This window comes from Canis aureus, chromosome 3, assembly GCF_053574225.1.
Source record: "Canis aureus isolate CA01 chromosome 3, VMU_Caureus_v.1.0, whole genome shotgun sequence".
NCBI lineage: Eukaryota > Metazoa > Chordata > Mammalia > Carnivora > Canidae > Canis > Canis aureus.
In genome coordinates, this window is record NC_135613.1 from 81884940 (window position 1) to 81909555 (window position 24616).

The 24616-nt window shown below is 38.2% G+C and overlaps 2 long non-coding RNA genes across 6 annotated transcripts in view; one reads left to right on the forward strand and one right to left on the reverse strand.

Moving 5' to 3' along the window:
- The window catches only part of LOC144311511 (uncharacterized), a 94398-nt gene extending 69867 nt beyond the window's left edge, over positions 1-24531 (forward strand). The window contains exons 6-9 of one of the 5 annotated variants that reach the window (XR_013377109.1): positions 4537-4737; positions 22238-22290; positions 22947-23055; positions 23426-24531. This is a non-coding gene — a long non-coding RNA (uncharacterized LOC144311511). Of the gene's footprint in view, positions 1-4536; positions 4738-10696; positions 10757-14988; positions 15091-22237; positions 22291-22946; positions 23160-23425 lie in introns of those variants that run through there. The other 4 variants (XR_013377108.1, XR_013377110.1, XR_013377115.1 and 1 more) reach the window with 4 other exon arrangements.
- LOC144311513 (uncharacterized) overlaps positions 5083-24616 on the reverse strand; it is a 31179-nt gene continuing 11645 nt past the window's right edge. The window contains exon 3 of the long non-coding RNA XR_013377121.1: positions 5083-5460. This is a non-coding gene — a long non-coding RNA (uncharacterized LOC144311513). The remainder of the gene's footprint in view (positions 5461-24616) is intronic.

Consider the following 24616-nt stretch of genomic DNA (forward strand, 5'->3'; position numbering starts at 1 on the left):
TATGCTTCGACGTGGATGGAACTGGAGGGCATTATGCTGAGTGAAATAAGTCAATCAGAGAAGGACAAACATATGGTCTCATTCATTTGGGGAATATAAAAAATAGTGAAAAGGGAATAAAGGGGAAAGGAGGAAAAATGAGTGGGAAATATCAGGGAGGGAGACAGAACATGAGAGACTCCTAACTCTGGGAAATGAACAAGGGGTAGTAGAAGGGGAGGTGGGTGGGGGGTGGGGGTGACTGGGTGACGGGCACTGAGGTGGGCACTTGATGGGATGAGCACTGGGTGTTATGCTATATGTTGGCAAATTGAACTCCAATAAAAAAAAAAAAAAAAAAAAGAACTCAGATACCTTCTTCCAAGTTCAGAAAGAACATAGCCAGCTGATTGGTGGATCAGAGTCAGTGATAACAAATGAATTGTGAAACTCCAATTAGTAAATGAGTCCTTGGACTTCTCTATTTGGCTACTCAGAAAATCCAAACGTTCATTTTCTAGTTTTACTTTCTCTTGCGACAGTTTTACTTATTAAATTAAGTGGCCTCCAGGGAAGTGAGAGATTAGATACATCATGGGGTTAAGTCCTCCTGACCAAGGACAATAGAACACTGCCTGATGAGGTCCAATTCTAATTCTTTGCAAACAATTGCATTCCTTGTTTGTGGCTTAGAACTAAGGTTCTTTGGGTGGGGCTCAGGTTGAGGAAGCAAAGATTCATCATTACAGAACAATTTACTAAGATTAAAAATAGAAAGGTCTTTAAATGGTATGTTTGTGCTAGGTGCTCTGGACAGCACTTTGCTTGGAGTATCTCATCTGATTCTTAAAACACCCATTTTATAGATGAGCTGATTGATTAGAGAATTTATATAATTTGTCCAGGGCAGACCTGGGATTCTTTTTTTTTTTTTTTTAACGATTTTATTTATTTATGTGTGAGAGAGAAAGCATGACAAAGGAAGGGGCAGAGGAAAAGCAGATTCCTCGCTGAGCAGGGACCCGGAGTGGGGCTAGATCCCAGGACTCTGGGATGATCATGTCCTGAGCTGAAGGCAGACACTTAACCAACTGAGCCACCCTGGTGCCTCCAGAACCAGAATTTTAAGGTGCTTTAATGTGACCACACAATCCAAGCCTTTTAATCAGTACAGTCTCCTAGAGAGCATGTAGAGGTACATTGAGGCAGGCACCATTGCTTTATATATCTCTACTGATGACTGCCAGATCAAAAAGACTGGATTTGAATCAGTTGGCAGTAGAGACCCTTTGAAGGCCATTGAACAGAGGCACAGTGTAAGGAGAGCTGCACTGTATGTACTGTTGATGGCCACTCAAGGGATTAGGGACCTGCTGCAGAAGGAGAGGTAGTGCTGTGGCAAAGTCAGTGGCCTTGACAACAAATAGGAATAGGCTAGTTATGGCAAGAACTTAATACTTTGGGGATACAGGATTGGATGGTGGGTCTGAAATGTCTATACAATACATGCAGGTATTTGGGAGAATCCGGAAATTCCAGCCTGGAGGTAAGGAGAAAATAGGCAGGGGCTGGACCGATGCATTTATGTATAAATTTAGATAAAGCTGACAGTTTGAAGGAGCTTAGGAAAGGAAAGGGATATCATAATATCCATCAGATAAAAGACTGATCTCAGATGTCTCTTTTTTGAGAAAGTGGAATAGGAAAGAGAAAGAGAAGTGTGAAAACAAGGAAATTCACGTGGGATAGAATTTCATGGCATAGAGCATAATCAAAAGTTTTAGATTATTTAAAGAAGGCAGGAATGAGGATTAAAAAATAATGATGGGCTTTTGAGATTCAGAGATCACTGGTGTCCTCAGGAGAACCATTTTGGGAGACTGATGAGGGAAAGTCATCTTGCAGCATTGCTGACTAGTGAGTGGATGGTTATGGTGTGAATGCAGTTTCTGTTTGCTGAGGGATCAAGGGCACATGCTGGTGAGGGGATAGGGAGGCAGCTTAGAGGTACTAAAAGAGAAGGTAGCAAGAGTACAGAAGGACACTTTATTTTATGGGTGAGAAGTGATTGAAACCTGTTTGTAAATAGCAAAAATAGCCAGAGAAGGAGAAAATGATTAAGCAGTAAGACAGAAGATGATATTTTTTAAAAAGATTTATTTATTGAGAGAGAGTGAGAGTGGAGGGAGGGGTAGAGGGAGAGGGAGAGAGAAAATCTCAAGCTGACTCCCTGTTGAGCATGGAATCTGACATGAGGATCAATATCGTGACCCTGAATCATGACATGAACTGATACTCAGAGTCAGATGCTTAACTGACTGAATCACCCAGGTGCCCCAAGGAGATTTTTGATAGGGCAAGATCTTTGAGAAGGAGAAAGTGGTAGGGAAAGAACCTAAGTGTTAAGCTTGGTCATAAAAAGAAGTGGGGGACTGCTTCCGGTACAAGTACTTTGAATGAAAGGATGAGCAGAGAAAGGCATTCTAGGCTGGAAGATTTGTGTAAATATTCTTGGAGCCTTCTGCTGGAGCACATGTGGTTGAGTGGGTGAGGAAATAGCAAGATTTCAAGCAACTTCCAGGGGAAATGGAATGTGGAGTTGATAGGAACTAAGTATGTGACAAGACTGCAGGTGAGATGAAAAGTCCAGCTGTGGTGAATGTGACGTGTGGTTAACAAAGATTAAACATGTTTTCGTGAAATTCTCCAGTTGCATTTCACAGCCTTGGAGGGTAAATAGAAAAAACAAAGCGTAGTTTCCCAAAGTTAAGAACTGCCAAGGAGAAACATGGCAAGGAGAGCAAGGCGTCTGAGGCTGGTAGTGAAATGAATCAGCATTAAGGTGAGTAGGGAGTGGAGTGAGCTAAGAACGGAGGTGATGAGTTATAAGAGAACAAGGGATGCATGCTTACTGAAACTCATGGCTAAAACAAAGAACAAGTTTAGTAAAGGCAAAAGGGACATTGAGAAGAAAGAACGAGAAGCCAGAAAGGAACTGCTATAGGTTCAAGACCCTAGAAGAGTGTAGAAGAGTGGGTTCTGAGTGGCGGTGATGTGTGGCTATGAGGGTACACAGGTCAGCTAGTTTCTAAAGATGCTACAGTTACAAGATATCTGCGTGGATGCTGGCATAAAGGATCAGGGAACATCACAAAATATAGTGACATTCACATGCTGAAGCCAAGGAAGACGCAATGAGTGTCCTTGGAACTACAGCTAATAACAGTATGCTACAGGCTTCAAAGATGAGCAGATACTTGGGGATGAAGGGTCACTGGTCTGGATGCTGCACGGTGTGCAAGCAGCCCCCTCCTTCTGGCTCTGGGTTGTTAGGGGCGAGGAGTGAAGAAATGAAGCTTATTGGGAAGACTGTAAAGGAGAGAGTAATGCACGATGGTTACAAACAGGGATTCCTGGTCAGACTACTTGGTTTCTAGCCCCTTTCTAGATGAGCAGTCATGAGTAATCTACTCAAACACCATGTGTCAATTCTAGAAGGGCAATACAGGTGGTGTCTACCTCTTGGGGTTGCTGTGAAGATCGATTGAAATAATTAATAAAAGAGAGTAGTGTAAATGCTCTCACTATGTAGTATTTAATAAAAAATTAGCTTCCATGTTCATTATTATTGTGATAACTATTACTATTTTGGGGAAGGGTATACAGGAATTGGTGTCATCAAGGGGAAAAATGGTTTCAGTTTATGTAGCCAGGTAGGGAGGAGTATTTAAAGAAAACATCAAGAATGTAAGTAGAACTGATGAATAGATACATAAAATGTGGTATATCAATAAAATGGAGTATTATTCAGCAAAAAAAAAAAATAAAAAGAATATGAGATTTTGTCTATAATAGGATTGAAATTCCAAGGTTCACCCTGGTTCTGCTCCTCAGAAAAGCAATGGCCTTTAAGAGGACAGGGAACAACAGGTGGTTGAGGGTGACCAGAAGCTGGGAAAAAAGGATGAGTGTCACACTGAAACTTCAAGAGTGGATTGTACAGTAAAGGGAGTCAGGATAGAGGGAAAAACATTTTTGATCTGAGCTTTTTAAAAAATGTTCCTTTTTGGGGCCTTATTTGCCCTACAATGACTTAGAAGAAGGCTTTGCTTTCTTTTGATGAGAATCAAAATCCATAGCATTGCTTTGGAAATTTTAAGTCTTGAATGCAAGGAAGTCTTTTGTCCTAGTTTTACCAATACATATTGAATTTGGTGAAGGTCCGTTCTGTTCTTTTTAATAACCTGGTAGTTTCTAAAAGTCTTTTTAGATATTATGTCACTGGGCAGCCCCAGTGGCTCAGCGGTTTAGCACCGCCTTCAGCCCAGGGCCTGATCCTGGAGACCCAGGATTGAGTCCCTCATCAGACTCCTTGCATGGAACCTGCATCTTCCTCTGCCTGTGTCTCTGCCTCTCTCTCTCTGTATGTCTCATGAATAAATAAATTTTAAAAAAATCTTTAAAAAAATAAAAATTATGTCACTGATTTGTAAGAAAACATATTAAAGTATTAGTTATTACAATCCTAATTCCTTCCTCTGCTATGTAAAATGACAGATCTCAAAGAAAGAGGTGGCACCAGTTTTGCTTGCTCTTCACCAGGAAAGGCCTAACCACCAATAGGAGCCGCTGTCAGAAGAAGGAGGAAGAATTAGGACCCATTCAAAGAGAGGGTTGTACAATGAAATTTGTGGGAGATCGAAGAGATGAGTGAATGGGAAATTTATATTTTCCTAATATAGAACTTTGGGTAAAAAGGTATTTAAAAGCACTTTTTGAAAAAAATTTTTCCATAAAAAATTTAAAGGAAATAGAAAAAATAGTTCCATGAACAACATATTCGCCATCTGTATTTGACAGTTGCCAATGTTTTTGTGTATTTGCTTGATGTACCTTGCTGTCTTAGCACACATTTTGTGGGGACCATTTAAAAGTACGCTAAAGATATCATGGCACTTTATCCTTAAATTCTTTAAAGCAGGCATCTTCAAAAAATATCAAAGACCATTCAGTTATTGTTTCTGTTTAACCAACCCATCCAAACTTAGTAGCACAGAGTAGCAATTTTTTTTTTTTTATTGCAAATGTTTTATTATACTCAGGGATTCTGTGGGTCATCTGGGATTTCAGTTAGGAATATTCAAATGTCTGGAGGCTGGAATTATCTGGAGGATTCTGCAGATAAACCTAAGGAACGACTCCAAGTCTGGTCTCAGTTGGGCCTGTGGAATGGGGCATCCACATGTGGCCCCTCCACGTGGCTTGGGCATCTCACAGCATGGCAGGTAGGTTCTGAGAAGGAGCATCTTGGGAAAGGAATGGTCATTCCAGGAGAACTAAGAAGAACCTGCATAGGCTTTCCTGGTCTAGCTTTGGAAACCTTCCAGCTTCATTTCTACCAAACTCTGTTGGCCGCAGAAGGTGTAAACATGCCTGTATTCAAGAAAAGGGACGTCGATTCTCCTCCTCTGCATGGAGTGGCTGTGAAAGATTTTGTAGCTATTTTTAAAAGCCACCACAAAGACAAACTAATATATGACAAGGCTGTTATCATACAACAAAAATAGTTTCTGAATGTCATCTATACCAACTATCCCCCAATTATCTAAAAAACATCCTTAATAGCTGATTCCGTATTTTTTTCAAAACTAGGATCCAATCAAAGACAGTGCATTAACTTTCTTATTCTATATCTTTAAAAAAAAAAGATTTTATTTATTTATTTGAGAGAGAGAGAATACAAGCGGGGTGGGGAGGAAGCACAAAGGGAGAGGGAGAAGCAGACTCTCCACTGAGTAGGGAACCCATCGCAAGGCTCCAACCCAGGACCCCAAGGATCATGACCTAAGCTGAAGGCAGATGCTTAACTGACTGAGCCACCCAGGTACCACTCTTATTCTATATCTTAAAGAGAATTTTAAAGAAATCTTATGGTATAATATGCAATATAACATCATTTTTCAATTGCCCAAGTAACTGACTTTTAGTAAAATCTGAAACAGCCCTCTAATGCTTTCAGGGACAAATCTTCAGTCTGTCTTTGTTTGGATGCAGTAAGTATGCTGAGACTGGCCTGAGATCAGACTGATTACATTTGTATCATTCATTCATTCATTCATTCATTCAATAACTTATTGAGGGCATACTATATTTTGGGCACTGTGGTAGATGCTAGGCATATAAATATGAATATGACAAAAATAATATGGGAAGAAAAACCCATTCAATCAACTTTCTAAATCAATTCAATCAATTAGGCAAAGTAGACAGAAACTCAATAGGCAATTATAATCTAGTAGGATATCTGGTACAGATAGGGAGGAAGTTTGGTAGGAATCACGGAAGCAAAGAGATAGGATGTCCTAACTATTGAGGGGTCAGTTCAGAGTCAAATAGGGATATAGATATGTCTGCAGATAAATCACAAGACAGTGCTATAACAGATATAATAATAGAGCACAGTGAAGAAAGTGCATACAAAAAACATTTAATGACCCATTTCGCATAAAATGAAATCCAGATGTCCAAGCACATTTTTTACCTCTCCTTCCTTCACTCTTCTCTGATTCACCTTCCTATGTCCAAAAGTGTCTTCCTAAGGGTCTTGGTCTTGTTGGGTTGCCCTCTGGCCTCGCCCACTGACCCACTGGGTCCTCAGCACATTTTATTTCATAAAGTTTAGACTTACCCTATTATACATTTAGATTATTTATGGGCCCAGACACAAAGTCTGCAAATTCTAGTCCCCACCCTCTGTGTGCTTCCCCTTGGGTTTTTTCCTGTAGAAGTTGGAAAGCTGATGGGCTCCCACAGACTCTGCCATTTTGGACAACATCACTGCTGCTCACTAGGGAAGCCATAAAGCCTGGCTCATTTGCATGAATCTCTGTAGTGGCTCTTCTGACCCCAGGGCTGTTAGAAGTACTCATTAGATCCTCTTTAATTAAATATGTAACACACATCATGCCATCAAGCATAGGGAAAAAAAAAGAAGGAAAGAAAAATACAAATCTAACAACGGCTACTGCTCCTAATTAAAAGCAGGCTGTCTTTGCCTGAGAGCAAGCTGGGGACGGCGCTTTTATCCTGGGCACAGCCGTGGAACCCCTGGTGCCAAAGCCAGGGGGCAGGGATATGAGGCTTTGGATGTGCCAAGGGGGCTGAGCTTTGTTGGGTGACACAGACCCTCTCCCTTCCCAGTAGGTGGGATCTAATTTCAGCTCCTGATATGTGATTCAAGGTAAGGACAAGCTTTCATTTCCTTTCATCCCACTTTTCAAATGCTCTTCAATTCAGTACCATATAGTAGTATCGTAGGTAAACAAAATATGAACACAGTGGGATGGTCTCACCAAGCTAAACCTCATGAAAGCTCAGAGAAAAGGAACCGCATGCAACAGTTGCTCATATGTGATGTCAGTGGGAAGTGAGGAGCAGATCGGCATGGGGGCATCAGGTGTAGGCTCTTAGAGAGTCTTTATTGTATGCAGAGCAGAAGGTTGAAAAAGGCATCCATAAGTAGGAGACCTCTACACTCACCATCTCATAATCTTGGTTCTTAGGTACACCTTGAATTGTCCTCCTCCTCTCTCCAAATCTCTTCTCGTCTGCACTCCACTCTTGCCAGTTCTCTTTTCCTCTAGTGACACTCAGCAGAGCCTCTCCACCCCTGCCCTTGAGTAGCCCTTTCCTATTGTGTCCAAATCTTGAAGCAGCTTCCCCATGCTCAGTGGAATCAAAATACATCTTACTCATCTTTTCAGTAGGAGTGGCTCCTGAATTCTTATATTGGAGGGATAATCTGGTTGGAAGGGATGCAGGGCAGGAAAAGGTGACCAGGAAGGAATTTATCCTGATGCTATATGCTTTGTCAGCTCAGTTTTTCTTGAATGGGCCTGTTTGTTTGTTTGTTTGTTGTAGCCTTAAAGAGGTTAGAGATACTCCCACCTTAGGAGCTGCTCTCAGATTAACCAGGAATTCTGGATCCTTTATAAAAATTACTTGATGCGGAAAGAATGATTGCTTTTTAACCCTGCTGTTCTCTTTATTTTTTCACTCCAGTGGCAAATAGTGTAATGTCCAATACTGTAGTGTAGTGTCCAATGTAGTGTCTTAGTGGTCATCAGGGAGAGTAGGAAAGGAGGACAGATATTCATGCTATTTATTTGTCCACGTTTGCTGCCAGCTCTTTGGGCATAAGAGCCATTGAATCTATCAAGATCCTTTAAGCACAAGGACATTCATTTAGCAAATAATTATTAGAACTTATTATGTGCCAGGCCTTTTTTCAAATACTAGGGAAACTGCAGCAAACAAAGGAGAGAATGCCCTTCCTCTAACAGAGTTTACATTTCAGCGTGTGAGTCAGATAAGACAAATAAGCACCTAAATATATGAAATGTTAGGTAGTAAAAATGTCAGTGAAGGAAAAAGACAGGTAAAGCAACAGGAAGTGACAGAGGTACTAGTTTAGAAGGGTGGTGGTTAAGGACTTTCTGGTGTGTGCATATGTGAGCAAAGACCTGTGTGAACTGAGGGAGTGAACTATGTGAGTGTCTGAGGGAAGATGAGTGCCAGGATAGCATATTCAAAGGCACTGAGGCCAAATCTTGGAGTATTTGAAAACTAGCAAGGAGGTGACTGGGGCTGGAACAATGTGAGCCAATAGGAGAGATATTAAGATTCCCTCAGTTGATTCTAAAATGTTGAAACCTAATTTTGAAATATTGGTACTGCTTTGGACCACACCTACGTCTTCCTCTTAATGTATGAGGACTGGAGAAAGGAGATAATTGGCTGCTATTTGTCATATTCCCAATTTGATCTTGGTTACAGAAAAATCATGGTGAGAAGTGGATATCTTGGAGTACAGGAAGGCCTCCAGGGGGGCGATGCTATGAAATGCAATCAGCAAATTAGAGATGCCAGTTAGAGACAGCTCTTTCAAGGCTTTGGACCTTGAAAGATGGAAGAAAGGCAAGAGGGTGAAGCAAGAAAGAGAGAGGTCTAAAAACTTTCTATTTACATGAGTAAAGAGGTGTGGATTTGGATAGAAAGGGCTCTAGTTGATTTGGAGAATGGAGGGGGGGAGAGGTAAAGTAGAATGAGACCCTTATGATTCAAAAGAAAAAAAGAGATTGTGAAAAGGAAGAAATTGTAGAGGACATGTGAAAGGTGGAATCAAGGGCATAGGTTACATGGTAGGTTTGGGAAGGGTATCACCTCTTCCCCTGCCCAGAAAGGACAAGGGACTCATGGATAAGGATTTAGAGAGATATGGAAGTTGTATCTCCAGTCCAGAATTGTCTCCCAAATTCAAGATTTATATATCTAGATTCGTTTTTCTAGTTTAATAAGATGTATAAATATCTATTGTATTCAATACAGTCGTATTTGTATACACATTGTACATTTGTTGTATACAATTATTTATTGAATATAGACCCCTCTATTATATTGTACAATAGTTATTATTTTATAATAATACATTTATTATGTTATTTAATAGATCCCTCAAGCTCACTGTGTCCATAACTTAACTACTGACATATTCCACCCACCCCCACATCTGCTCCACCCTGGTCTTCCCCATCTTTGATGAAAACAACTCTTTCTCATTGCTCAAGCCATTCAGAACCCTTCTTTTTCTAGCACTTTATCAGCAAATTCTGTTGTCTCTATTCAAAATATATCTTACACCCAGCTATTTCTCACCACCTTTATAGCTATGACCCAAGTCTGAATCATGATCGGCTATCACCAAATTTACTGTAACTGCATCCTAACCAAGCTCTCTGCTTCTGTACCTGTCTCCCCTCTACCCTCGAAGTCTACCCTAACTCAGAAGCCAGAGGTGCTCATTAAAATTCAATGTCAGATCATATCACTCCTTTTTTTTTTTTTTTTTACAATTCTGGAGTGTCTTTCCATTTTTGTCACAGTAATATCCCAAGTGCTTTCAATTGGTGAGACTTTGCATGATCTCCCTTCTTTCACCCCCTTACCTTCTGGACTACATCACTACCACTCTTCACCTTGCTTACTCTGCTTCAGCTATGTTGGCCTCTTCTTTGGTTCTTTAAGACACCAGGCATTCTTCCATCATAGGCTTTTGCTCTGTCTCTTCCCTGGATCTGAGTGCTTTTGCTTCATCTTTGCCAGCTAAGTCCATCACCTCCTTCAAGTCTGCTCAGATTTTACATTCACAGCAAGGCCTAACCTAACTCCAAGTTTAATATCTGCTCTTTATTATGGCTTTTGCTTTTTTCCATAGTACAGTTGACCTATGAACAATGTGGGTCAGTTAGGGACACCGATCTCTGTACTATTGAAAATCAATGTACAACTTTTGACTCCCCTCAAGCTACTAATAACCCGCAATTGATCCCAAGCCTTATTGATAACATAAATAGGTGATTGCCACATATTTTGTTATATGTATTATATATGGTATTCTTATAGTAAAGTGAGCTAGAGAAAGAAAAATGCTATTAAGAAAATCATAAGGAAGAGAAATACATTTCCCCTACTGTTTTGTATTTATTGGGAAATACAATACATATAAGTGGACCCACACAGTTCAAATCCATGTTGTTCAAGGGTTGTCTGTACTTATCATCAGATAACATATGTTGTTATCATATTTAGTTTTTATCCTCCTGCCAGAATGCGCCTTATATAATTTTTCCTTTTTTGTTGTTGTTGTTTTAATTCACAGATGTATCCCAAATACTTAGACGAGTTTGGATGCTTTGTTTAATGAAGCAGAATGGTGCAGGTAATAGAGAATTTTAAGGAACTTATTTATACTTGGAAAACTTGGTTTTCCTTGTAAACTATGAGGCAAAGTTATCTGCTGAAAATAAGATAGAAAGCTGAGGAATTGAGATTTGAAAATACTTTGGAATTCCCTCTGATGAAAGGAAGTAAAGAATTATCCAGGTAGAAATAAAAAAAAAATATTACTGTCAGTTAAGGGTCAAGCTTTTATTTAAAAAAATGCAAATTATATTCTTATCTTCAGAAATCCTTACCATTCGGTCTGTAATAAGCTGAACAGTGGCCTCCAAAAAGAATGCCCACATTCTATTCCCCAGAATAGATCAGTATTACTTTATATGGCAGAAGAGTGAATGTTACCTTTTATTCAGAGAAGGTTGCATACAGAGAAGGCCATGTGAAGATGGAGCCAGAGATTGGAGTGACCCAGCCACAGCCAGGGAATATCAGGGATTGCCAATAGCTACCAGGAGTTAAGAGAGAGCCCTGGACCCCTCCAGGGAGCCCTGGAGCTCCCTTCACCCCTCACCTTCCTTTCCAGTTTCACCTGTTCACATATTCAAAACAATGTGTTATTAATTTTTAACATTTAGATAGATAGAGAAACTGATACACTCTTTGGAATTGTTTCCTTGATAAGTATCATGTTTACTATTCATCTCTGCTGGTTCTGTGTAATAGTACATCATTTTTTCTAGGCCCACAATAAGCACCATCTCTTCCATGAGGCCTTTCTAATCCCTTACCTGATCCAATATGCCTTTTGACAGGACACTTAATTTTTCCTTTTTTCCCAAGAGTTTGTATATTTTGCCTTGTGAGATAGTTTTGCGTCTCTCTCATATTTACTCCCAGTCTATTAGGCCTTTAAAGGCAGAGTGTTTGTCTCTGATTCCTCGGTATCCTCGATAGCACTAGGCCTAGTGATTATGCATCATTTATGCTTATAGTATGCTTATTAAATGCATGATGTTGATACCTACTGCATATATTTGGATGGAAACTCTTAATTACATATTCTCTAAGGTCTGGACAGCTCAATAATAAATACATCTTATTGATTCCTCATCTTACTAAACTATTGTGCACAATATGCTTAGTGTTTGACTTCAATTACCCCTCACTAACCTTCTTTCATCTCTCAGAAGCTGTGTGTTTTATCTGTTAACCTGCATCTGGCTAATATTTGATTCTTTTTCTCAAATGAAAACAATTGACTAAACAAAATGTAAGTGGGTAAAGGATTAATCAGAGTCAGGGTTCTTAATTCTATGCTTCTTGGACTAAACAAATGTAATCAGGGGGAATCCAATAATAAAAGCATGAAGAGTGAAAAACAGCCCCTGAGAGCATGTGCAGAGGTGCCATCTGCTTACTGGGATCCCTGCTGAGGGGAGCACAGTGGTTTCCGGGGCTTGCAGTCCTAGAGCTCCTGGATGGTAGCCTTTCTGAGCCAAAGAACAAGTGTGTTTGGGAGAACTAAAGTGAATTCCCGTAAGCTCAAAGCATACAGAGCAAAATACAACTTCCTTCTGAAAAGGAAATGAAGTGTTTTATTTCTTTATTTATTAGATTTGTTACTAACCGTACCCTGTGCCAGAGGCCCCAAGGCAGAAAAGCTTATTGTAAAATAATAGAGATAATTAAATTTTATATTATGAAACAGCAATCAATGCAGCAAAACTAGTATCTAGTCTACTGGGGATATCAAAACTAAAGAGGTGGGTTCTGCATGATGTCCCAAGGCCAAACACCATTGCTGTCTCCATTCCTCTCTCCCCTCCTCATCCATTAATATTTATTAAAAATTGTGGTTGCTGGGCACTTCAGTTTTTCTCCCCTACAAAGGAAAATTGCAGCTTAATTATATAAATGACAGACAGAAATATCTCCTGGAAAATGTTTTGGGTATTGACCTAAAAAGAACTTTAAGAACTATCGTCACTCTAAGACAGATTTGTAAAGTTGATTGATTTTGTCCTCAGAGAGCTTGCCCCTGTTTCATGCTGTTGTTCTTCCCTTGTAATCTTCTTCCTTAGAACTCCAGGATCTACATCATCCTACCCGCAACTCTGTGCAAAGTTCCATGTAGATTGTCCCAAATCTTATTCCAGTATTCTCCTAAAACCCTGATTTTCCTCTAAACTTTATCTGCTTTGCAGTATGCCATTTGCATTTTAAAAAAATAAACATATTTGCAAATATATATTTACCACAGGAATAACAGTGTAGAGGTTAAAAACAGATTATTTAGTGGGTAGAAGACTTGAGTTTGCCTGGCTTTCTTACGTGGGTCACTATATGACCTTAGGAAATTTTCTTAGTGTCTTTTAGATATATTTTCCAGTTTTACCTGGAAAACAAAAACTTAACTTCACTTTTCTTTGGAAAGAAAAGTAAACCAATAACTTGTTTATTGGCTGTCAAGAATTTGCTCTCACAAGACAAAGAAGGCAGATCCTGCAAAAGACAATAAGCAAACATTTCAGAGACAGAAGGACCAAGGTCTGGGGCCATATAGATACTTACCCAAAACAAGTAATTGCCCAGTGGAGCATTTCACCATCATAGTGACAATGCAGCAAGAGATATGAAGTTTACAGAGATTTTTAGAGCATCATAGAAATCTTCACAGATTTGCAAACAACACAATTCATTGACATTTGAGACTCTAAGGAGGCTGTGGACTTACATGGTAGCTGTGGACATTAAAGTCCAGCTCTGTAGAAGGTAAAGAAGTTGAGGCACAGAAAGTCTAAGTAATTTTCTGAAGAACATGGAACTAGTAACCAGTGAAACTTAGAATCACATGGAAATCCCTTTAAATCTGTTCCACAGAAAAAAGGAGATGAGTGGGGAATGGGGTGAATAGTTGATGGGGATTAAGAAGTGCATTTGTGATGAGCACAGACTGATGTATGGGAGTATTGAATCGCTATATTGTACACCTGAAACTAATATTACACTATGTTAACTAACTGGAATTTTAATATAAACTTAAAAGTCTCTGGAAACATAGAGTGCATTGGGAATAACTGTCTCTTTAGATGAAAAAGAACATGAAAACTTGTTCTGATCTAAGCATGAGCCATATTTTATCCTGGAAGAATTATTAGAAAGAAAGGAACATAAAAAAATCATATGTGGTTATATTTTGGAGGTGAGATTGCAAGGGTTTTAATTTTTTTTGCATAAACTGATGTACCTTTAAAATAGTCTACAGTGGGGGTACATAATTGTAAAATAAACTAAACATTATTCAAAAGAAAAAAATCTGTTCCATAAGAAGAATCAAGGTTCTTTGACTTTTGGTATCAACTTGACAAGAGGGCTCAGTTTAACAGTGTAGACATCATTCAGTGTCAGACTCTGGACTCCTGGAAAAATGAGGTCAATGAATTTTGAAGTAATAATAACACTCATTTAGGTAAGAGTATGATTCTCCGTCACTTCCTCAACTTTCAAGTAGGTAGGAAGAATAAAACTATAAGATCTTCTTCTTCTCTTTTCTTCTTCTTCTTCTTCTTCTTCTTCTTCTTCTTCTTCTTCTTCTTCTTCTTCTTCTTTCTTCTTCTTCTTCCTTCTTCTTTTTAGAGAGGAAAGGAGAAGGAGAGGAACAAAGGGTGAGGGAAAGAATCTAAAACAGGTTCTATGCCCAGCTCAGAGCTCAACATGGGGATGGATCTCACAACCTGAGATCATGACCTGAGTCGAAATCAAGAGTCAGACACTTAACCAACTGAGCCATCCAAGCACTTCAGTTCTTCTATTTAAACATCATTTCATAATATTCAACTATTTTTCCCCTTAATTAACTCATTTGTGGTGTATCTTTGCCTATACTTCCACCACTGGGCACTAAATATACAAAAGAGTTCCCTAAGAGTTTTGGAAAGCTTCTTATAGAGTACCAAGGCATGATGCATGCAGAAACAGCAATCCTATGCTGCTCAGGTCAATCCCACTATGGGTCCAAGAGGACAAGCCGTATAATGGTGAGCACCACAGGAATGGCCAATGTACATAGAACATGGCAAAGTACAAAATGTGCTGCTTTCCTATACATCACCAAATTCTCAGAGTACTACTTATTTCATCTGTTTCGTGACGGAAAAAAGTAGAGTTAAAAGAAAAATAGAAAATGTCTTTGAATTCAGGTATTGAATCTGAATACCTGATGAGATACTGAACAACTAGGCTTTAATTTTTTTTTCTTTTCTCTCTTCCTAGTGATAATAGCAACCAAGGGACAACACAACAACTTTAGAAGCATAATCTGCACATACATTGCAGTCGCGAGAAGAGAAAAAGATTTGGAATCAGACTAACTTAGGGTGAATAGTGGATCCACCACACACTAGTTATGAAAACTCAGTCTTCTTAGCTGGGAAAAGGGGTCAGGGGTCCTCATCTATCATGGTTGTTATGAGGATTAGATATAATGAACATAAAAAAACATTAAGTCTGGTGCATCAAAGAAATTCAATTACTTATAACTGTAGTTGTTATTTTTATTATTACTAGAAGGAGAATATGAGAAATAATCTACTGACTACACTAATAATAAGGAAAAAAATTGGTTTTCTGAATCATGGCTCATTATAAAAGAATAATGTTCCCTTGAGGAAATGATAGAGAACTTTACTCAAACACCTGGAAGAGACTGGAAACATACTCACCAATGTGATCAAAATTTTAAAAAATAAATATTTTATGAAAAAAGCAGAGGAAGGCCCAGATTCAACTGATTAATACCATGGAAAAGAAAATGTGTGCCTCAGGGGGAAAAACAATGAGAAAATAGTAAATATAAGAGGAATAATATCAATGGACCTCAGGTATCTACATGTCAGACTCTGAACATTGTCAATAATAAAATATGGCTGTCTATTTCAGTAAAAAGCAATATACATACAAGGTTATATATATATATATATATTAACATGAATAATTTGTACATAATGCATATACAAAGTTATATATATGGATACACCAATATATACGATCTCATTAAAGTAGTACTGAGATTGAGAGGGATTTAAGATGGCTACAGTGTAATAATAGAGGGGGAACACCCTGCAGAAAAGAAAATTAATCTAACAGAAATTGTAGAAGAAGAGCACCACGTAAAGAAAGATACGCATATCGGTAACAATCTTCAACCTACAATTGGAGCATAATGACACATATTTGAATGTGGACTAAAAGCTGAAATGGATAGAAGTGTTTTAATGGCAGAGGAGTGTTATAGACGCTCTAAACTCACCATATAGAGGTACCTTAAACGTAGTACAGAACTCCCAGGGGAAAGATACTGACCTAATGGGCTATTGTGACTATTCAGGCAGTGCTTGAGAGTCTGAATCTCTCACAAGTGGAGCAACTTGTTAAAGACATGACATGACTTACTTCCATTTTGTATTTTAAATGGTAAAGAAAGTCACAAGGAGAAAATGGTTGCATCGATTTAATTCTGTCCACTGAGGCAAAACTGGTACTGTTGTGAAAGGAGCAAGGACCTTGGAGAAAGTAATCTTGTGACATTCATGAAAGCCTGGAAAGACACAGAGGTAACTTCAGAACAGGGAAGTTAAAAATAATCAGATCATGTGTGTGGGCGTGTGATCCCAGGAAAAGAGGCTTGAAAGATAACAAAGCTTGGGAGAGATAAGATGGTCTGAGCACTTGGAAAATAAGCCCCACATAATCAGAATTATTCTAATGATAAAGGAAAAAAGGATATGAATCTAAAGGAACTAATATAGCTGAAAGTCAAGTTCATATTTTAAAAGGACATATATTAAATATTGAAGGAGGAGAATAAACATCAAGAGAATACAAAAGAACAGCACCAGGCTATAGGAATAATGTTAGGTAGCCTAAATGTTAAAATAAGACAAAGATGTGAGAAAGATACTTTAAAAAAACATAAAGAAATTTAAAAGCTGTGTGTAGAGCAAGGTGAGCAAGAAAGGTGTTTGAGTCCTCAGCCTGGGTTTTCCAAAAAGCAATGCTGGAAACAAAGGCTTGGGGACAGGTAGCACATTTAGAAGCCATCCCTACGAGCAAGCTTGGGGCAGAGGGATTCAAACAGGGAAGGAGGGAAAAGTCCATACAGGGACACATTAGAGTTGGTCATGATGCAGGAGCCCATGGAAGCTTCTGAGGAGACAGGGACACATTAGAGTTGGTCATGATGCAGGAGCCCATGGAAGCTTCTGAGGAGACTTTTGAGGTGGGTCTCATATCTGTCTGACCTCGAGATGAAAGGTGAACGTATTTTCCATCAGTTCCCACCCTTTGGGTTTGGAGGGTGGTATCCTGGGTGTTCATTCTCTGCACTTATGGGTTGTGCCTGGGCGAGAACCAAGCCAGCTACCACAGCCATCACTGTAGATGCAGGACAGAGGGGAGGGGGCACAGCATCGTGGTGCACCTTCTTAGGACTGACTGGTGGCTGGAGCCTTGACTGGAGTAAGGGCTGGAGCCTAGAGGACCTGCAGTTTGTGCAAGAGGTGTTTAAGGAAGATGGTGTAAGGTATACAGGCAGTGGGGTGGGGGGGGGGAAGCAAAATGGCTCACCTACAACTTCACTGTTAAGGGAAAAAATCATAAAACTATAAAAGTATAAGCCACACATAATTAGGGGAGAGCTGAAGTCATTTAAAAATGTCTGGATGATGGTGCCAGTTTTTTCCACTCAAGGTTCATGAAGACACAATAAAATAAGATGTACTAAAACTAAAATTAAAAAAACAATGGGGTGCCTGGGTGGCTCAGTTGGTTAAGCATCTGCTTTCTTTGGCTCAGGTCATGATCCCAGACTCCAAGGATGGAGTCCCACATCAGGCTCTCCACTCAGCTGGGAGTCTTCTTCTCCCTCTACCCTCCTCCTTCTCATGCTCTCTTTCTCTCTCTCAAATAAATAAATAAAATATTTAAAAAAGTAAAAATGATAAAGTATAAATCAGGGTGTACGGAAATCACAGTATTTACGGAAGCACTACCATGTACATTTAAGAAGTGGGGCATATATATGTATATGTTTGCGTAGAAAGGACTCCTGTATCTCTTACCGTACAACCTTGGATTATTCATTTAGCTTCCTCAGTGCCTCAGTGTTTAGCTCCTGCCCTTAGAAGTGCTCCCACAGTGTGTCACTACTGTGTCCTTAGTACCTATAAGTGAACCTGGCACTGAAAAGGTGCCAGGCTCACTTGTTAAATGAATAAATAAGAAGTTAAATGGATAAATAAGAAGTTGGTGAGAATATGATTGTTACAGGAAACACTCAACTATTTCTTGAAAACCTAGATAATTTTAATATAATAAATTTTAATTCATGGATAGATTGAACTTTGCATGCGACACTCAGGGCATATATTTCATTTTCAAATTTCAATGAACAATAAAAATTGATTAAGTTCTAGGTCATAAATAAAACTCTTAAATCAGATATTGAGCAGGAAAATGTCATGTCACAATATAACATACTGTAGGGACACCCAGGTGGCTCAGTGGTTGAGCTTCTGCTTTCGGCTCAGGACGTGATCCCAGGGTCCTGGGATCAAGTCTCGCATTGGGCCCCTTGAGGGGAGCCTGCTTCTCCTTCTGCCTATGTCTCTGCCTCTCTTTTTCTGTGTTTCTCATGAATAAATAAATAAAATCTTTAAAAAATATATAACAAACTGCAAATTAATAACCAATTATTAAAAATAAGACCCAATTTGATAATTTAAAACATTCTTTAGGAAACTTATTAGGATAAAAAAGAAATTAAAATTACGATGATAGATTATTTAGAAAATAATGGATATTTAAAAATTGCTTATTATTGTAGTGTGAGGCAGCAAAAGTTAATTCTCAGAGGCAATCATCTTAAATACTTTCGTTATTAAAATAATAATAAAATAAAGGAATTTAACAATCAACTCAATATGTTAGAAAATAACCACAAAATAAAACTAAAAAAAATGGAGATCATGTAATAATTACAAAGAGAGATTTTTAATGAGTTAAAAACAAAAAATATATTTTATTAGTAAATCCGAGAATTGTTTATTTAAACACAACATTGCAATATGAATGAAAATGACAAAAAGCTAATCTCATCATTACAAAAGAAAGAAAATTTTTTAAAAAATGTTTTAAATGGGGACATAATAAGAGATTTATTTTTAATTCTAGGAAATATTATATACACATTACACTAACTTAAAAACTACATTAAATTGGGATCCCTGGGTGGTTCAGTGGTTTAGCGCCTGCCTTCAGCCCAGGGCATGATCCCGGAGACCTAGGATCGAGTCCCACATTGGACTCCCTGCGTGGAGCCTGCTTCTCCCTCTGCCTGTGTCTCTGCTTGTCTCTCTGTCTCTCATGAATAAATAAATAATAAAAATCTTTTAAAAACTACATTAAATAGATGAGTGTATAGGAAAAAGATCAATGGCCAACATTAAATTAAGGAAAAGCAGAAAATTTGATTAGAGCAATCATATAAAACAAATTATCAAAAGTCCTCAATAACAGATTCATGATCAAATGATTTTGCTGCTGGAATTTCAAAGAGAAGGCAATTCCCATGCTACATAAACTGTTCTAAAGCATTGAAAATGACAGATTGTTATCCACTTCATTTTCTTAAGCTTGAATATCACAAAAAGACCAGTACAAGAAAGCTCCCACCTATCAGGAAGGAAAAAAAAAAACAAAAAAGCAAAAAACAAATAAAGCCCCCGAATTCTATAAACGAGTTCACTGACAAATATTGATGCAAAATTCTCGAACTATTAGCAAATCAAATTGAAGTTATCTTCAAATAATCATCCATGACTAAGTAGGATTTGTACTAAGATTGAAAGGCTGATATATTACCAGGAGAGATGTGATTATAATATGCCATATCTCTAAGTCCAATATGACAAAAACTAATCTCAAAAGATATTGTAAAATGTTTGATGACAATCAATATGCCTTAATATTATTATTATTTTTTATAAAAGCATAAACACATTAAAGGAACTAGGTTTAGAAGATTAAGCCCTTAGTTGCAAAATGATACCTATCCAGAATCAACAGCTAACATAATACTTGATAGCAAAATTTGAGAGCCCACCCCATTATAGCCCACCATATTCTTTACTATTTAACTGTATTCTTGGGCAGCCCAGGTGGTTCAGCAGTTTAGCTCCGCCTTCCGCCCAGGGCCTGATCCTGGAGACCCAGGATCGAGTCCCACGTCGGGCTCCCTGCATGGAGCCTGCTTCTCCCTCTGCTTGTGTCTCTGCCTCTCTCTCCCTCCCTGTGTCTCTCATGAATAAATAAATAAAATCTTTAAAAAAATAACTCTATTCTTTTATAATTAGAAAATAAAACCTAAACCAAAAGAGGAACAGAGGCAAAGAAATGAGAGGAAAACCATAATGCCAATAGAACAACTGGCTGCATAATTGTGTTCAAGTTGCTTGGTATAAACAACTTACATCCTAGGGTATAGAAAAAAATGGTAGAAACAATTCAGGCTTCAGTCATGATGTATTTTAAAGAATGGAACCATGCCAGAAACTGCTTTGAGATAAACAAACCTTTTCCTATTTTTTACAGAAAAAGGTGGATATTAAACTACAAACTAGGACCATTGGCAACCATCCCTGCAAACTCAAATATATATATATATATATAGATGATATAAGTGTTTAGCAGAGGAGACAATTTGAATAAAGCTTGAACTGGTTACTAAGAATTCTTCGTCATTAAAAAAAATTAGTTATACCAATTTTAGTCGCTTTTTAAAAAGTTAGGAATTAAAAGAGAAGGTGATAAAGTAGGGCTTTATGTTTGGTGCATTTTTACTTGCAACTAGATTTTTGGTAAAATGTATTTTGATACCCTTTTGGATAATATGGCAAATATGGGCTAGGCATCACGTTATCAGATTTATGTTGGTTGAGTAACTGCATCCAGACCAGACTGTGCATGGTTGAGGCCGTTCAAAAGAAGGAGTTTGGGTTTGTGAGCCAGATGGGCTTGGATTCCACTATCACATTTGTGGGTCTTGAACAAGTTGCTTTATTTTTGTCCATCTTTAATTGAAGAACCTTACCTTATGTAGAAATAATGAAGATTAAAGCTAGTTTATAGCAAGTACCTGAGACAGCGCCTGGTGGTGTACAGCACAGTGTGAGGGAAGCTTCTGTTTTTACAGTGGTTATTTTAGATGGCTCAAATATAAGTCCTTAGTGGCATGTGGATTAACTGTATTTTCTCATTTTCTACATTCTTAACGCTCTGGCATCTGAGACCTCGCTAACTGGGAGGAGACTAACCTTCCCAAAGATTAGCTAATTTCTTAAGATACCAAACACTTTCAAGAGAGTGGCCTCTCCAAATGCAAACCAGTGGATTCAGAGCCTATATCCCCACCTGCCTTCTTCTATCAGGGGCCTTCAGTCTGGGACACTATCCACTTGCCTGTGTCACCACAGGGCTAAGTACTAGACAGACCACCCCTTTTTCCCAGAACACATGGTAATTATTCCAACTAGACAATCCTAAGCCTGCCTACCTTGTTTACCCTGCCTTGCTTGCTTATCACTTCCCACAATAAGCTCACTAAAGGCTCACCTCCATGCTTTCCCCTCCCTCCTGAGTGATTCTGGTGCTTCTCTGTGTGGCTCTGCCTGACATGCTGTGCCTCTTACTTTTGGAGATCTGTGAGTATCAACTTCTTCCTTCATGACAGTCATTTCCATGTCTGTGAGTCTTACTCTACATGATTAAAACAAATCCTGGTATATTTTAAGACAGCATGTCATAAAACTGCTGTTGACCATCTTGCTCATTATGGTATTTTTAATATCCTATAGGCATGTTAAGAAAAAGGCATAGATTTGGGTAAATTAGAGCTGAAATAACTCAAAATCTGGGTAATAAAAGTCTAAAAGATCTTGACAGGTTGGACTTATGAGGGCAAACTTCACAGTATATATATAACTTAAAAATATATATATATTTATATATAGTATATACATATGTACGTTCATTCCTGTACTTCAAAGAAGTGGTGCATTAAACACAGAATGGAGGAAATACGGCCTGACCACAATCCATCAAAAAAAAAAAAAAAAAGAATTTATACATACCTCTACATTTGGTTGACTTCAATTTTTGGGATTAGGCTAACAATGTGACATGGTTACTAAAGAAGCAAGAACAAGATGGGGGGCAGCATGCTAATTGATTGTCAACACAAAGCAGAGGCTATCCTCACTGTACTGTATGCTGGTCAGACAAAGTGTAAAGATTTTTTCTTTGTGAGTCCTAGGATCCAAGAAACACAGAGTTGAAAAATTAGGAGAGTCAAGGGAGTGAAACAATGTTGAAGGAACCCTACAGGGGACACAGTTGTCTTTTAAGCATCTTAAGTGTTCTTGTGTCGAAGAGGAAATATACATTCTCTTTTTTCTTTATTTGATAGAACTGTGTTTAATGAATGGAAGTTCAAAAGAGGAATGTTCATCTCAGTATGAGGTAAGGGAAAAGGTGGGAAGAAATTAACATTTAATTTGCTGCACTCATATAATATGTGCAAGACATTGTACTGTCTTATACTCACATATATCTTACTTTCTAATATCTAATATTTCCCAAATATACTACTGCTATTTTTCTAATAAGAGTCTATAAAATATTTTGTAAGAAATCCCATAAAAGGTAAGATTTGGTATCCTGTAAGCCCTCTTCAAATACTAAGAATTTGCAAAGCAGTCATGCTGTAGGGAAAGGGGCTGAGGAAGGGCCTGGACTATTTCTCAAGGCTCTTTGTCCCAATATAACCATAATCATAGAGAACTGAAGACGGAGTGAGACATATTCTTTTTCTCCAGCAAATAAAAACTCTACTCCCGGGCAGCCCAGATGGCTCAGCGGTTTAGCACTGCCTTCAGTCCAGGGTGTGATCCTGGAGACCTGGGATCGAGTCCCACGTCATGCTCCCTTCATGGAGCCTGCTTCTGCCTCTACCTGTGTCTCTGCCTCTCTCTCTCTCTCTCTCTCTATCTCTCATGAATACATAAATAAAATCTTTAAAAAAACTCTACTCCCTGTTATATACCTCATATAAATAGATTTTTATCTGGTTATTTTTTTCAGAAAAGATCACATTTTTAATATTTTGTATTTAATAGGAGCTCACATGAACTTCAATAACATTTTCATGGGCCAAGTGACCACAGTTGGCTGTTGAAGGTTGGCCATCAGCATAAAATATTCAAGGAAGAGTTAGAGCATCATTGGGTAAATTGACACTATACTGTAAGGGTCTAAAATATGTAGGCATTATTTATATTCCCCAAATGAATGGGAAATATCAGAAAGGGAGACAGAACATAAAAACTCCTAACTCTGGGAAACGAACTAGGGGTGGTGGAAGGGGAGGAGGGTTGGGGGTGGGGGTGAATGGGTGACGGGCACTGACGGGGGCACTTGACGGGATGAGCACTGGGTGTTATTTTGTATGTTGGTAAATTGAACACCAATAAAAATAAATTTATTTAAAAAATATGTAGACATTGAGGTATTCTTGACTTTGTGGTTTGCTTTGATTATATGTAACATAGAAAAAAAATTAAAAATCACAAGAGATAACTGATATTTTGTCTCCTAGGGGACTGACATGAATTTTTCCTAAAAGGGAATACCTTGCTCATATGCATGAAAGATGAAGCTCTAAGAAACTCTGGAAAGGGCCATGGAATGAAGAGACAGTTAATTGTTTGGCATGAAAGCTAATGCTTATTTGAAGAAACAAAAAGTAAGGGGTAGGGGATAATCCTGATACCTGGAGACAGGGCCATGCAAATGGAGAGAAGTTCAGATGTATATAGGAAGAATTTTATGAAGAAAAGTTGGACAATGAAGGCAACCTACTGAATGGGAAAAGATATTTGCAAATGAAAAAAAAATCTGATAAAGGGATTATATACAAAATACCTAAAGAACTCATACAACTCAACACCAAAAAACTCAAATAATCTGATTAAAAATAGGCAGAGGACCTGAACAATTTTCTAAAGAAGACATACAGATGGCTAATAGCTACACGAAAAGATGCTCAACATCACTCATCATCAGGGAAATGCAAATCAAAACCACAATAAGATATCACTTCACATCAGCCAGAATGGCTTATATAAAAAAGACAAGGAATAACAAGTATTGGCAAGGACATGGAGAAAGGGAACCCTTGTGCCCTGTTGGTGGGAATATAAATTGGTGCAGCCACTGTGGAAAACAATATAGTGATCCTCAAAAAGTTAAAAATTAAATAACATACAACCCAGTAATTTCACTTCTGGGTATTTACCTGAAGAAAATGAAAACATCAATTCAAAAAGATATATATGTACCCCTATGTTTATTGTAGCATTATTTACAGTAGCCAAGATATGGAAGTAACTCAAGTGTCCAAGATGCAGATGAATGGATAAAGAAGCATAAAGAAGATATATACACAAACATGATGGGATATTATTCAGCCATAAAAAAGAATGAAATCTTGCCATTCATGACAACATGGATGGATCTAGAGGGTTTTAAGTGAAATGAAATAAGTCAGACAGAAAGAGATAAATACTGTATGATTTTACTTATATGCAGAATCTAAAGGAAAAAAATAAATGATCAAACAAACAATAGAACCATACTAAAAAATACAGAGAATAAACTGGTGGTTGACAGAGGGGACATGAGTAGGGAGTGGGATAAATAGGTTATGGGGATCAAGAGAAACAAACTTTTTGTTGAAAGAAAAAGGAGAGAGAAGAAAGAAAGAAAGAAAAAGAAAAAGAAAAAGAAA